Here is a 15,141-nt window from a genome sequence, read left to right as displayed (position 1 = left end):
CCCCTTCCCCCATGATAGTTTGTCGTGTTCTCTTCTGTAAACGTTTTAAGGACTTTATTGTTTAGATGGAATCAAGTATACCCACTTGATATTCAGTGTGCTTCCCCTACAGGAGCTTGGGCACCAAAATCTGTTTATTTTATATCTGTTGCCTGCCTCCTGTTGTATTTATGCATTCAAAACGACTAAGTTGCTTTTTCATCTGTCTTCTGAAATTTTATATTCAGGTGACAAAAATGAATATCCTCTATGTACAGTTGCTATAATAGAAAATGATACAGAAACAAGAATAAATTACAACCTCAACTATCGAAAGCATGTCTGTCTCTCTCTCTCCTATGTAAACCATCATTCTAGAATAACTGGAGTAGTGAGTGGCCAAATGGTTCCGTGCCTGGGCCCTGAAGCCAACTGCCCGGGTTCAAATCTCAGCTCGGCTATTTCCTGCCCTGGACATGTTTTTGAACCTTTCTGGCCCCTGGGTTTTGGGCAGTTGTGAGGGCCAAGTGACCATTAGAGGCAGAGCACTTAGAGTCCCCGCAGGCACATAGTAGGTACTTACTAAGTGTTAGCTTACAGTGATCTAAAGCGTCTTGCAACATGAGACTGATGTGCCAAGATTAACAATTCCTTTTATCTATAGCTAGCCATCTGTAGATTTTATTTTAGAGACCCTTGACATACTGTTTTCTCCAGGAGTGTTAAAATACCATGCCAGGACACTTGGGAACCAGTGTGACAGCATTCCTCATGCCAGTCGATCGCATTTTACACCATCCATCCTGAAAATAGCTCCAGAAAATTCTCCTTTGCTTAGGTTTGGCTTCTTGTTCAGTAACCAAAATCTGGGCCCTTCAGTTCCAAAGACATTCTTTTTATACCTCTTTGGGTGGTAAATGTTGAACTCCTGCTTCCTTGAACTCATAATGGATATTGACTCATAACTACAATATTAGTAAGTTACTCCAATTTGGTATTCATAAACCGAGGTAGTATCAGTAGTGTGAGTTGGCCATCGATTGCTTCTCAGTGGCTGGTTTTTAAAATTATAAGCTACGGTGGGTTTAGCTTCATAGTTTTCCATTTAATTTGTTGTGGTTTGCGTCATTAACTTCTCACTGTGAGGTGATGGTTATTTTCTTCAGTATTTTGGAAATAGGTTTGTGTTGTAGTCGGAACCTGCTTCATTCCCACCAACAGTGCAGGAGGGTTCCCGTTTCTCCACATCCTCACCAGCATCTGTAGTCTCCTGATTTGTTCATTTTGGCCCCTCTGACCGGCGTGAGGTGGTATCTCAGTGTGGTTTTGATTTGTTTTTCCCTGATGGGGAGCGACGTTGAGCATCTTTTCATGTGCCTGTTGGCCGTCTGGATGTCTGCTTTAGAAAAGTGTCTATTCATGTCTTCTGCCCAGTTATACACTGGATTATTTGTTTTTCGGGTGTGGAGTTTGGTGAGCTCTTTATAGATTTTGGGTACTAGCCCTTTATCTGATATGTCATTTGCAAATATCTTTTCCCATTCTGTCGGTTGCCTTTTAGTTTTGTTGATGGCTACCCAAGGGATACAGGAGTGCTGATGATGCATAAGGGCACTTGGACCCCAATGTTTATAGCAGCACTTTCAACAAGAGCCAAATTATGGAAAGAGCCTAAATGTCCATCAACTGACGAATGGATAAAGAAATTGTGGTTTATATCCACAATGGAATACTACTTGGCAATGAGAAAGAATGAAATCTGGCCGTTTGCAGCAACATGGATGGAACTGGAGGGTATTATGCTAAGTGAAATAAGTCAGGTGGAGAAAGAAAGATACCATATGTTTTCACTCATATGTGATCCTGAGACACTTAACAGAAGACCATGGGGGGAGGGGAAGGGGGGGAAAGTTAGAGAGAGGGAAGGAGGCAAACCATAAGAGACTCTTGAAGACTGAGAATAAACTGAGGGTGGACGGGGGGTGGGGGAGAGGGGAAAGTGGGTGATGGGCATTGAGGAGGGCACCTGTTGGGATGAGCACTGGGTGTTGTATGGGGACCAATTTGACAATAAATTATATTTAATATAAAAAAAAGAAACCTGTTTCATTCACTTAAACTGCTAAGGGAAATAAGCAGTGTGCTTTTCTTTGCTCTGCCTTCTAAAGTAGTAGTTCGTTGTTGTGACCAAATTTTTCCCTCCCTCGCTCCCTCCCTCCCTTCCTTCCTCCCTCCCTCCCTTCCTTCCTCCCTCCCTCCCTCCCTCAATGTTTCCCTTCCCTTGCCACAAGAGTCAGAGGTGCTAATGAAAAAAAATTTTTTTGACAGCCATGCTTTTTTAGTTCGAAGGGTATTCTAGACTCCCTTTAATAAGTTCACCATTAAGTTTTTTTTTAACTTTTTTTTAATGTTTTATTTATTTCTGAGAGAGAGAGGGAGACAGAATGTGAGCTGGGGAGGGGCGGAGAGAGAGGGAGGCACAGAATCTGAAGGAGGCTCCAGCCTCTGAGCTGTCAGCACAGAGTCCGATGTGGGGCTCGAACTCACGGACCGCGAGATCATGACCTGAGCCGAAGTCGGACGCTTAACCGACTGAGCCACTCAGGCGCCCCAAGTTCACCATCAATTCTAATTCACATGGAAACTTACCCAAAACACTCACGGAAACGAGGAAACATGAGTTCAGTAAAGCCAGTTTGTCACTGGCTCATAAATTGAATTTTTTTAATGGAAAATTATTTATTTATTTATTTGTCTGTTTGTTTAGAGAATGAATGTGAATGAGTGGCGGGGGAGGGCAGAGAGGGGGGCGGCGGACAGAGGATCCAAAGCGGGCTCAGCTCTGACAGCAGAGAGCCTGATGCGGGGCTCCGACTCGCCAACCGCGAGATCATGACCTGAGCTGAAGTCAGATGCTTAACTGACTGAGCCACACAGGTGCCGCATTAATGGAAAATACTTTCTGCAAAGATTATTTAAGATGAAGGGACCGGTAACACTTCCTCCTGGGATATCCTTATCTGTTCATCCAGGGCCTTTAGTGTACCTTGATTCTCTAACAACTGGAGGTTTTTTGTTTTGGGTTGGGTTTTCTTTTTCTTGACATCTGATCAAATATTTCAAAAATTTTTTTCTTTTTTTAAAGGTATGTTAAAAAAAAAAAAACAAACCATGGGGTTAAATATATTCTGGTGGTCAGTTCTGTGAATTGAGACAAACGCATTGTGTTACTGTCACTGCAGTCGGGACCCAGAACATTTCCATCGGCCCTGACGTTCTCTCTTGCTAGGTTGCCGTCCTGCGTGCTCCCGGTCTCAGGAAACCATGACTCTGTTTTCCGTTCCTATGATTTTGCCTTGCCCTGAGCTGGATTTCAAATGATTGTAGGAGGCAGTAATAGAAGAGCTAATGTTATACTTTGTGCTTGAGCAAAACCTGCCCTGATACGTACTTGAGAAAGTATGTTTTGTTGATATCTACACAGATAGATGCGTTTTACCGTGTATAGAGGAAACCTTTCTGTTCAGTAAGAACCAGCATAAATTCGTGTTGAGTATACTTACGGATTTGCATAGATTTAAGAATTGGGCTTCTGTTCCCTGGAGCCATGGTGTTAATTGGTTTATTAGTCAGGTGGAGTGCAGAGCCTGAGGTCAGGACAGTTGTCCTTGAACATGTAAATGAAGAGTGGATAATCACTGTCTGTTATTGTTTGGGCTGATTTTATCTTTAATGGGTAATTCAGAGTCCTGATTAATATTTAGAGCAGTGACTGCTGGCCTCCAACCTGCTCATTATCTTCAGAACTTTAAATAAAATACCTAGTTTCTACCCAAGACAGCAGTGATGGGAAACCTTTTACTTCTCGTCTCACAAACACAACTCTTGACCTCTCCATCCTTATTTCAAACATGAAAAGTTTCCGTAAATGTAGGGATCCTTCAAGTCCTTTTTAGGCCGAAAATTCACAAGTATCTGGGAAAAGCACATCTCAAGCAGAGAATGAGGGGATGTTTCAGGAACACTGTAGCCGATGCCATTAATGCCATTTCCCCTCCCCTGTAACATTTGTTAAAGCCCTCCCCCATGAAGGGGTGATTTGGAAGGAACGTTGGTCTCCAGCCAGTGTTGTGTTTTGGAAGAACTTCCAGCATGAAGAAGAGGAGAAAGGACAGTGCAATGAGCACCCGTACATCTCCTTTGTACGGCCCGTGGGTTAGCACTTTGTCCCGTGAACAGTCCCCTTCTGCTCACTCCGTTCCTGCGCCTGTATTTGAATATAGACACACAAGCACAGTTTTCCCCTTTATGCTTTAAAAGCCCACGGGCATCACACCAGAAAACATAAGCCCGTAAGCACTTCAGCACTTGGGTTTGTTTTTTTTTTTTTTTTTAAAGGACTTTCTCCTCCGTAACTGCAAAGCTCTCATGGTGGAAATGTAACATCCTTTCAGTAACATCACGTAGCATGCAGTCCGCACCGAAATTTCCCCATGGCCCTGGAGTGTTCCTCATGGGTGGCTATTTGCTCCTAGGATCTAGTCAAGGTTTTTGTCTTGGATTTGCTTGTTGTGTCTCTGTGCTTTCACTTAATTGGAACAGTCTCCTCGCATTTTTTTTCCGCATTCATGACACTGACATTTTGGGAGTTCAGGCCAGTTCTCTTAAAGACTGTCGTGCATTGGGGATTTTTCTAGTTATTTCTTCCTGATGAGATTCAGGTGAACTTTTTTTTTGGGGGGGGGCAAGAACACAACAGAGGTGATGTCTGCTCGCTACATCACGTCTGGAGGGACAAATGAATACCTTGTTTTTTTAACTGATAATGCTAAGTATGTGAAGGACGCATCTGCCACATATTTCCACGTAAAAGTGTCCTTTGCCCTTTGGAATCAGGAAGTCATTGGTGCGATATTTGGGGACCGTCAATATCCTATTCCTTAACAACCTTTCACCCTATAATTATAGCCTCCAGTGATGACCCTCTTCTAATTCAGTGATTGTATTGGCGGTTGCGGAAGAGCAGTTTTCCATTCTACCTTTCTTTCCGTACGCAGTAGCTGGGTTTCTTCTGTCAAAAGGCGTTCCCGTGTCTTCCCTCTCCGTTTTGACTTTGCCCACGGACATCCAATGTGATGTTGAATGTACCAGAGATGAGATTGCTCCTGACTGAGCTGCCTTCGGATGCTCCCTTTGCCATGGCATTGCCTAAAGTGCCAGCGCACAGAATCAGCCGTGCTTTTTTCCTCCGTAGCGATGCAAACAGGGATCTGATAAATAATACATTCCCGTAGCAGCAGCCAACTCTTTTATGGGAGTGACAGGTTAACCAAAGCATCTAACAGGACCTGTGTGCTCATGAGGGTTGAGATGCTCGTAGGCTCTTGTGGTTCTTTTCCTGTTTGCTACTTCAGTATATGTTGACCCGAGCCTGTCAGCCTTTGTAGGTCATACGTGCTGTTGCAAGCAGTACCACAAAGACGGGGGAAGGGAGGTGATCGGAAAAGACAGGAGTGTTAGGGCATCTGGGTGGTCAGTCGGTGACCTGACTTTGGCTCAGGTCACGATCTCCCGGTTCATGGGTTTGAGTCCCGGTTCGTGGGTTCGAGCCCCGCATCGGGCTCTTTGCTCGCAGCTCAGAGCCTGAAGCCTGATTCAGCTTCTGTGTCTCCCTTTCTCTCTGCCCCTCCCCATTTCTTGCCCTCCGTCTCTCTCAAAAAATAAACATTGAAAAAATGTTTTTTAAAAAAAGAAAAGATAGGAGCGTGTGTTTATCACAATGGTTTTTGACAATTCACTTTGTCCTTTCAGATGGCTGTCCGTAGGTCAGTGCAGAATTTTGTTGGAGATTTAAGCAGCTGGGCATTGTCTCGGGTAGGCCTTGCTTAGGTCTCAGAGCCTCTAGAACTCTCCAACAGGTTAAAGATTGAAAAGATTTCAGACATCAGCTGTTCCCATAGGAAATCACTTGTGTTTTCCTTTTTTAAGACTGCTTTATGTACATGTATTGAAGTATTCGGTTAATAGATAGCCTTGAGCTGTTTCCTTAACTTCTTTGAGCCTTTTTTTCCTCTGTAGCATAGTTACACATTCTATCAAGAGTTACTTATCAAGTTTTTTCATTTCTCCTATCTTCTCTCTTTAGTAATGAATTAATTTTTATACTTCAGAGTTTTAAAGTGCGCAATTTGATAATTTTTGACACGGGTACACATGATGACTCCAGCACAACAATCAAAATGAGCATATCTGTGATCCCCCAGAAGTGTTTTTAGGCCCCTTGGGAATGCCTACAGGTCCCCGGTACCCACCCCCACCTTGCGATGATAACTTCCCCGCTCTCTGTCACTACAGACCCCCTCGCATAGCCTGTAGTTCTAGGCAAATGGGATTTTATAGGAGGTACTCATTTTTGCCTGGCTTTTACTCAGCATAATTCAAATTTATTTTTATTGTGTGTATCCATATCGTTCCCTTTTATTTACTAAACAGTATCCCATTCTGTGGGTATTGCACAGTGTGTGTTTTTTTCCTCCCTTTTTTTTTTTTTTTTTTTTTTTTTAATTTTAATTCCAGTGTAGTTTACATACAGTGTTTACTGTTAGTTTCAGGTTACAGTACAGTGTTTCGTCACTTACATATAACACCTGGTGGTCATCACAACAGGTGCTCTCCTTAATGCCCATCACCTGTTTCACCCATCCCCCCACCCCCCTCCACTCCGGTGACTGTCAGCGCTCTACAGTTAAGAGTCTGTTTCTTGATTGGTCTGACCGTCTCTCTTTTTAACTTTTGCCCATTTGTTTTGTTTCTTAAATTCCACATTTGGGTAAAACCACGTTGTGTTTGTCTTTCTCTGATGTATTTCACTCAGCCATAATACCCTCTCGATCCATCCACGTTTTTGCAAATGGCAAGATTTCATTCTCCTTTAAGTTCTTTTTTTAATGTTTATTCTTTTTTGAGATAGAGCACGAGCAGGGGAGGGGGAGAGAGGGAGCGAGAGGGAGGAGGGGGGAGACACAGAATGCAAAGCGGGCTCCAGGCTCTGACCGGTCAGCGCGGAGACCAATGCGGGGCTCGAACTCGCAAACCGTGAGATGGTGACCTGAGCCACACAGGCACCTCTCATTTTTTTTTTATGGCTGAGTAATATTCCATTACAGACCCATGCACACGCACGCACACACAACGTGTCTTCTTTTTCTACTCATCAGTCATTGGCCACTTGGCCACATTGGCCACTTGCTTCCATAAAAATTTGGCTATTGGGAATAATGTTGCTGTAAACATTGTGGGGCCTGTATCCCTTTTTGATTAGATGCTAAATGTTCTGAATGGAGAAGGCAGAACAGGAAATGGATCACCGTGCTCATTTCAAAGCTTGGTCGTTCCCAGCAAAGATTGCCTGGTCTTCGGGATAACGACTCTTGTGACAGAGATAGCAAGGACAGCAAAGAGTCCTGTGCACACAGTGTGGCCTTTCACTTGAGACCAACCCCTGTCTGAAGAGAAGTAGCATAGACTAAAAGCAAGATGTGAAGCAGCCTTGTGTGGAATGTCCCATCAGTATTCCCTTGTGTCCGTGACTCTCACCTCCTGAGCAACTCACATGTAAAGCGCAAGTATCTTGCATCTAAGAGGATCAAAGTGCCGCCTTCCTTCTGTTTTGTGACGTGCGGGTTTTGTATAGTTTTATGGGAGACTTTTTTTTTTTTATCACTCGTTTGCTTTTCATAAAAATTGGGATTGTTTGGAGGAAGAGTCATTAATATTCTTTACAGCTCGTTCTTGTTCCTCCTTTTATGTCCGTTGCTAGTGCAGACTTCTCTCTTATGTAAAATATTCCACCGATGCCCTTGGTAGATTTAGAGGTTGTTAAAGAAATCGTAATAACAGCTCAGGGAACAGCCAGGAACTGCCTGTCCTATACCGTCTGACCCTGGCTGGCCATTCTCCTTGTGGTTTTAAAGTCTCTGTGTACACACTAATGCACAACACAGTTTGGGTCAATTTAAATTTAGCAAATCTTCCCAAATGCAAGCATTTCACAATCAGGGCCAGAAGCGTTGGGTTGTGAGCGATGAATGCCTTTATCTCTTCCCAGTGGTAGTGTTATTGAAATGGTTGTTTGGATTTATGAAGGGGATATTTTACTAATGGAACACCATATGAAACTTGTAAAAAATCCTTGGTTTGTCCTCGTGTTGTCCCTAAATTTACCTTCTTCTGTCCGTGACACTGTTTGGAAATTCTGTTCATGCGTGGGAATGTATTCAACATTTATATATTTAGTTATTATTTTTCTGTTTTTAATGTTTATTTACTTTGGGGGGAGAGAAAGAGAGACAGAGGCGCAAGCGGGGGAGGGGCAGCGAGAGAGGGAGACACGGAATCCGAAGCAGGCTCCAGGCTCCGAACGATCAGCGCACAGCCCGACGCGGGGCTCGGACTCACAAGCCATGAGATCATGACCTGAGCCGAAGTCGGACGCTCAACCGACTGAGCCACCCAGGCACCCCTGGTTATTATTTTTCTTATAAATGGGCAGGACCTCTCCTAAATAAAATCACAGCACACGTGCATGCACGTATACATGCACGTGTGTACGTGCACATACTCTCTGAAACCAACTGATTGGGATAATTATTTGCCATGAATAAATACATTTCTGCTGCTGTTTATCCTGGAAGACATTGCATAGGGTTGTCTCTTTGAGAAGCAGCTTGATTTCAGATCTGAGTCTATGATTTTAGCAGGCTCCCTCAGGACTTCTAGCTCGGTTTTGTTTTTTGTTGTTGTTTTTGGTTTTGTTTTTTTTTTTTTTTTTTTTTTTTTTTGTCCTTTTTCTTTCCTCTGGGGACAATATATTGACCAATGTGGTTTTCATCTCCCACTTAATAGCGGAACAGGCCTCTCCTGGCTTCTCCGGTTCTGTGTTGTAGAGGACAGCTCCCTCCACGCTGGATGCCCCACCGGGCTCCAGGGATGTCTGGTGCTTACTTAACACTAGGTCCCCGTGTTGGTTTCTGAATTTTGCCACGTGACCCGCGGTCATGTGAGATGTGAACATTCGGGCAGGGTTTCTCAGTCTTGGTACTGCTGCTACTTGGGCGGGCCTGGATAATTCTTAGTTGGGGGGGCCTGTCCTGTGCATTGCCGGCCGAATATTTAGCAGGACCCCAGCCCCTCTCTGCCAGACAGCAGTAACATCCCTCCCCCCCTGGTGACAGCCAGCAATGTCGCCAGACGTTGTCACATGTCCTCTGGGACGTGGACCCGTCCCTCCCTGAGAACCACTGACCTCTCGAGCATGGCTCCCTGCCTTTGAGTTTCCCTGCAGACCTGGTTTCCAGTGTGAAGTTTGTATATTCCTGTGTTTTAGGCCAGATCATTCTAAACATGTCCTCCATATTTACAAAGAGACTTTTAGCCTTTTGGTGTACGATGTAATAAGAGACAGACCCACAGAGGCACTTACTTTAGAAAGCATTTAAAAGTCAACTTGAGGGGCGCCTGGGTGGCGCAGTCGGTTAAGCGTCCGACTTCAGCCAGGTCACGATCTCGCGGTCCGTGAGTTCGAGCCCCGCGTCAGGCTCTGGGCTGATGGCTCAGAGCCTGGAGCCTGTTTCCGATTCTGTGTCTCCCTCTCTCTCTGCCCCTCCCCCGTTCATGCTCTGTCTCTCTCTGTCCCAAAAATAAATAAACGTTGAAAAAAAAAAATTAAAAAAAAAAAAAAAAGTCAACTTGAGCCAGTTAGAGAATGTTCTTCCTCTATCTTCTCCTCCTTAGACAACCCTTCTGGGTTTAATTTTGTTGCTCTTTCTTTCAGGGTGACTCGGCAGTTTTTTGTTTTGTTTTTTAATTCTAACCTCATTCAGATACTCTAATCCTTTTTTTTTTTTTTTTTTATTGTGGTCACACTGCGGCTTAATTCCTGTCCCCTCGTTCAACTCCATTCAATTCTGCAAGCTTGGATGGAGGGGATGGAAGCCTAGTTCCTGTCTTTAGGTTTAGACATGTATTGTTTTTAGGTTGTTAATTCTTTTTTTTTTTTGAATCATCTGAGAACCACTGGGTAGTCTCTTGCATAACATTGACTTCCCTTTCTACAGTTTTTCAGTTTGTTAAGCACTGTCATGTTTTTTTCAAAAACCTCGAAGTTGAGATGCTCACTGTCCGCTCTTAAAAGTACAGTGTATGTGTTTGTGGTGGCTGGGGTGTTGGGCATGCTGAGAAATATTCCCATCCCGTTTCCTCTGCAGCCACGAACTAATACTGTTATCCCGATAGAAAAATGAACGTTCAGATTGACTCCGTGGCAGCCACTTAGGGCCTGGTCCTTTGGTGCCGAAGGGTTTACGGAAAGTATAACATGAGAGAAACCCCAAAGTTATTCTGAACCCCGGCAAATCCCCCTAACTCCAAACTTTCCATGTGGCGTTTCAGGGAGAGAGGGCAAGGTCATCCTTGATACCGAGAGAAACAATCGGAGGCCTACATGTAGGCCAGCAAATAATGGCACCTAAAAGGATGATTTCAACTCGGTACAATCATACCTGCCCTTTGTCCTCAACAGCTTCCTCTTCGGCCAATCTGCCCTTATTTATTTTTTCTAGAAGGCCAGAACGTCATTTTAGCTGGGGTTTAGTTTTAGTTCTGTCAGCTCTTTATGGAAGCTTTGCCTGGTTTTTAATTCTTTCCTTCTTTATTGCCAAACAAAAGGAGAGGGAGTATACCACCAGGATACAGGATGGTTTGTAGTAAAAATGAAAGATCGAAACAGAAAGAGAATGTGAATCCCCGTATCTCGTCTTCGGTGCTGTCAGTTGGCATCGGTGAGCAGTTTTAAAAGAGCCAAAATGATGGATCTCCCGTCCTGGGAGCTAGAAAGAACCTTGAGGATTTCCAGCCTTTAAGCACAAGAGAATCTATAGTATTTTGAAAAGGCAGAACATTCTCTAGCTTCCCTTGGTAATTCACACTAATGCTTTAACAACTTTCTGCATCAGGAAATTCTGTATGAGTTACAGCCTAAATCGTTCATGCTGCTTAAGCCTGTTTCTTCTTGTTCTGTCCTCAGTGGAGGGATCGAACAGCTGGTCGCAGGCCCCTATGCAAGAGCCATTCACATAATTGAAAACTGTTATTAAATCGCCCCTTCAGCCACTCTTTCTGGCACATTCTCTTTTTTTGTTCTTGGCTAAATAATCCCAATTCCCTTAAACTGTTCTCGTAGGTCTCTCAAACCCTTTAATTATCCTTGTGCCTTTCTGCCAAGCCTTGTCTAAGTTCTGGGTCAGCTGTAGCCACCAGAACTCGACAGCATTTTCTAAGAAGGGTTTGAACAGTTCTGAGGGTAATGAGACCCACTTCCTCACGCTGTACTTGGTTTGCCTTTAGTTACACGTCGTGGTCATGGTGTTTCTTGCTTTCTTTTTTATTGTTTTACACCTGCATTTGTCGCTGACTCACGGTCAGAGTTTTACTTGCCGTCTTCTGCAATGAATAGGAGCTTTCTGTGCTTATCACACTCCCTGCATTAAGCGTGAAGTTTTCCTCCGTAGCACGGCTTTTAATCCACCATTGAACACACGATCATTTAAAACCGAGTCGGAAAAAAATATCTTAGGGTCAGCTTAAGCAACAGTAAATCCACGTTTTCAGGAGGAATGAATTACTGCTGCTCGCCATTGTACTGGCTGTCTGTACTGGTTTGTCTCCGAGCTAGAAAGGGTTTATTTTGATAAAGTTCGTTTCTAGACCAGTGGAGCAAGAGATGGTTGGAGGACGTGTTGCAGCTGAAACTTGTAGCTCCTTTGACAGAGTCTCTCATTGTGCTTTTGTGTACAAGGTGGAAAAAAGCGAGTGTAGCGGACTCCGCTGTAATAGAACCCGGGGGGAGTCCTGGTTTAACCAGAGAAGGCTGAATCCTGGATTTGCGTCGGCCCGAGCCGCCCGCGCGCTTTCGCGGCGGTGGCTCCTGGCCGACCTTGGCCCTGCTTGATATTTTCACCACTGACTTTTTTTTTTTTTCCAACGTTTATTTATTTTTGGGACAGAGAGAGACAGAGCATGAACGGGGGAGGGGCAGAGAGAGAGGGAGACACAGAATCGGAAACAGGCTCCAGGCTCCGAGCCATCAGCCCAGAGCCCGACGCGGGGCTCGAACTCCCGGACCGCGAGATCGTGACCTGGCTGAAGTCGGACACTTAACCGACTGCGCCACCCAGGCGCCCCTCACCACTGACTTTTTGATGAAGACAGAACACGTGCTTTCAAATGGAAGAAGTATGTCAAAAGAAAAGAAGTGTAAAAAACACCAAAAGGACACAAAGCAGGGAAGAACAGCTAATCTCTCGGCTTGGAGAGTCAGAATTCTTAAAAATTTTGATGAGATGGTACAGCCGGCCCAAACCAACAGCCCGGTCCTTGACCAAAGGGAAAGGACACAGGTCCCAACTGAGCAAGTACAGACTAGAGGAATCACTGAAAACAGCCAAGAACAGCATTTCCCATTATGCCCAACCCAGCATGAGGACCTTGTGGTGTTGACAAGCCTTGGAGTTTTGTTTTGTTTTGTTTTGTTTTTTGAAAGGTAAAGGTCTTGGGCTCACTGAATAATTAGTATGGGAAATTCTGAGGTCAGACAAAGTTTGACGTGTTTCTTTACCAACGACTGCTCAGCGTTTAGTATGTTAACACGCATTAAGAATTTTAAGAGGCAGGGGTGCCTGGGTGGCTCAGTCAGTTGAGCGTCCGACTTCGGCTCAGGTCGTGATCTCTAGGTTTGCGTGTTCGGGCCCCACGTCGGGCTCTGTGCCAACGGCTCAGAGCCCAGAGCCTGCTTCGGATTCTCTGTTTCTTTCTGCCCCTTCCCTGCTTGTGCATGCACACGTGTGTGCGTCCTTGCTCGCGCGCGCGCTCTATCAAAAACAAATAAAGAAACTTAAAAAAAATTTAAAAAGAAAAGAATTTTAAGAGGCAGATATAATGAGTGCAGTGTTTCCGTAATCAAGTTCCATAATTCTTTTCTTGAAGCGTTTTGTTGGATGCTGGGTCTGCTGGATGCACTGGGAAATAGCCAGAGATTATACCCGAATAGAAACCCTATGTGCACGTACAACAGAATAAAAGAAAGTCATCCAGTTATACTGTCCAGACCAGTGGAGTGACCATTCCCAGCAGATCATATTTGGAAAGTAGTTTCCTAAAGGACTGTGGCAAACGAAGGCATGTCCCATGAGGAGTAAATAAAAGAGCAGGGGTGAAGCAGCATGGACAGACATGACCGCTCTGGTAAAATCGTGGAAGGGCTCTGTAAAGCCTGAGACCATCTGGGTTTCTGGTCTTGCCCTGTGCCAGACGGGGTTCCAAGTGCCTTTCATTCCACTCATTGAAATCTTCAGACAACCCTCTGAGGCAGGTGCTGTTTATAGATTAAGACACGGAACGGTAAAGTTACTTTGCCAAGGTCACACAGCCAGTAAATGGTTGGGGTTTGAACTCTCCGTGGCTGGATTCTGCGGCCTCTGCTCTGCTCTGTGGATTTCAGCTCCGTGTGATGACGCGCTTTTGACAGGCGTACCTGTACTCAAGTGTTCAAGGTCATCCACTGAGGGTGTTTGCTCCCTCACCCGGCCGATGGTTCTCTAGTGGCGGTAAGAGCACACTGGCATTGCATCAGAGTTTGGACTCCGTGGTCATGGAAGGTCTAACAGTTCTGTGGTGCCGTTCCAAGAGGATGAGTTCGCTTGCACGCTCCCTTTGATCTTCGGGTTCTGTAATTCTTGTTTTTTTTTTTTTTTTTTTTTTTTTTCCAATTTCCACAGAGTACCTCTGTGATGGCGCTCTCCACAGAGAAAAGCGCTCAACCCAAGCTTTCGAGCAGTACCTCAAATTGGTAGCATTTCGCAGCTAGGAGATTCAAGGTCCAAGGGCTCATTATACTGTTAAATTTACAATCAGGGGTAGTGACTGGACTACTGCTCGAGTGGTGAGCTTTGTGAGCCGCATGACCCGTCGGTTTAAACCGTGGTGCGCTCCCGTCAGCAGTACGAGTAGATTCGTTCTCAGTGAGCCACGTTCCAAGAGAAGCAACATGGGTTTACAGTGCAAATACTCATTACTTGCGTGATACTACATTTTCCCATCGTATGTTCCGTTTACATTGGTCTCGGAACAGGCGCACTGCCCCCCGGATAGTGGGCAAAAGCAAATGACGGTCGCGTCTATAGAAAACACTTCCGTTCTGGGGCTCCAGGTATCTCCAGAAGATTTTTTTTAAGGTCACCGTAGTACGTGTTAAAAAAAAAAAAAAAATAAGCCCGCAAGAAGCAAGCCAGGGTGCCTGAGGACCAGCCGAAACGGCAGACTGCAGGAGCAGACCCATAGGAATTTCATACCTCGGAATCCGTAGATTCTTGTTGGAAAAGCGTTTACTTGGTTAAAAGAACAACAGGTGACATTGAAAAATCTCCGCAGTGAGCCCTAGACTTTTTAGATGACCTTAAAAATGACCAGATAGACCTTGCGGCTATTAAAAGTACAGCAGCCAACATTTAAAACTTACTGAATGGGTTTAATAGCCGACTGGAAGCTCCTCAAGAGAGAGAGCGCTAGCCAGCCGGTAGGGTAGAAGGGATTGTTAGAAATGAAGCACGAGGAGGGCCTGTCCAGACAAAAACGTGGGCTAGGTTGAGAAAGTCTAACATTTATCTAATAGATTTCTGGAAGCAGAACAGAGAGGAAATGGAGAAGAGGCGCTGTTTGTTGAGATCATGACTGAGAAGATTCCAGAGCTGACCAAAGACACTAAAGATTCAAGAAGCCCGGCGACTGCTAAGAAGTATCAATAAACCCTAGAAATGTAACACAAGACAGGAGGAGGACGAATTACCTCCAGAGGAGCAGTAGTGTGCTTTACTGCTGACTTGTTAACAGTAGCAACAGGGAAGGTAAAGTGGAATCATCATTCAGTGTGCCGAGACAAAATAAAAACAAACCCCCTTTGAGTCTAAACATCTGTATGTAATGAAGATAGCTGTCAAGAGTATGGATTTAGAAAAAGAGAGGGCCGCCTGGGTGGCTCCCTGGGTCGGGCATCTGACTCCTGATTTTCGCTAACGTCATGATCTTGCAGTTCACGGGTTCGAGCCCCGT

The 15,141-nt window shown here is 44.7% G+C and overlaps 1 protein-coding gene across 9 annotated transcripts in view; it reads left to right on the top strand.

The window, feature by feature from the left end:
* DMD (dystrophin) overlaps positions 1 to 15,141 on the top strand; it is a 1,834,617-nt gene that overhangs the window by 1,748,428 nt on the left and 71,048 nt on the right. The window lies entirely within an intron of this gene.

Source organism: Lynx canadensis, chromosome X, assembly GCF_007474595.2.
Source record: "Lynx canadensis isolate LIC74 chromosome X, mLynCan4.pri.v2, whole genome shotgun sequence".
NCBI lineage: Eukaryota > Metazoa > Chordata > Mammalia > Carnivora > Felidae > Lynx > Lynx canadensis.
This window is presented reverse-complemented; position numbering and strand designations above follow the sequence as displayed.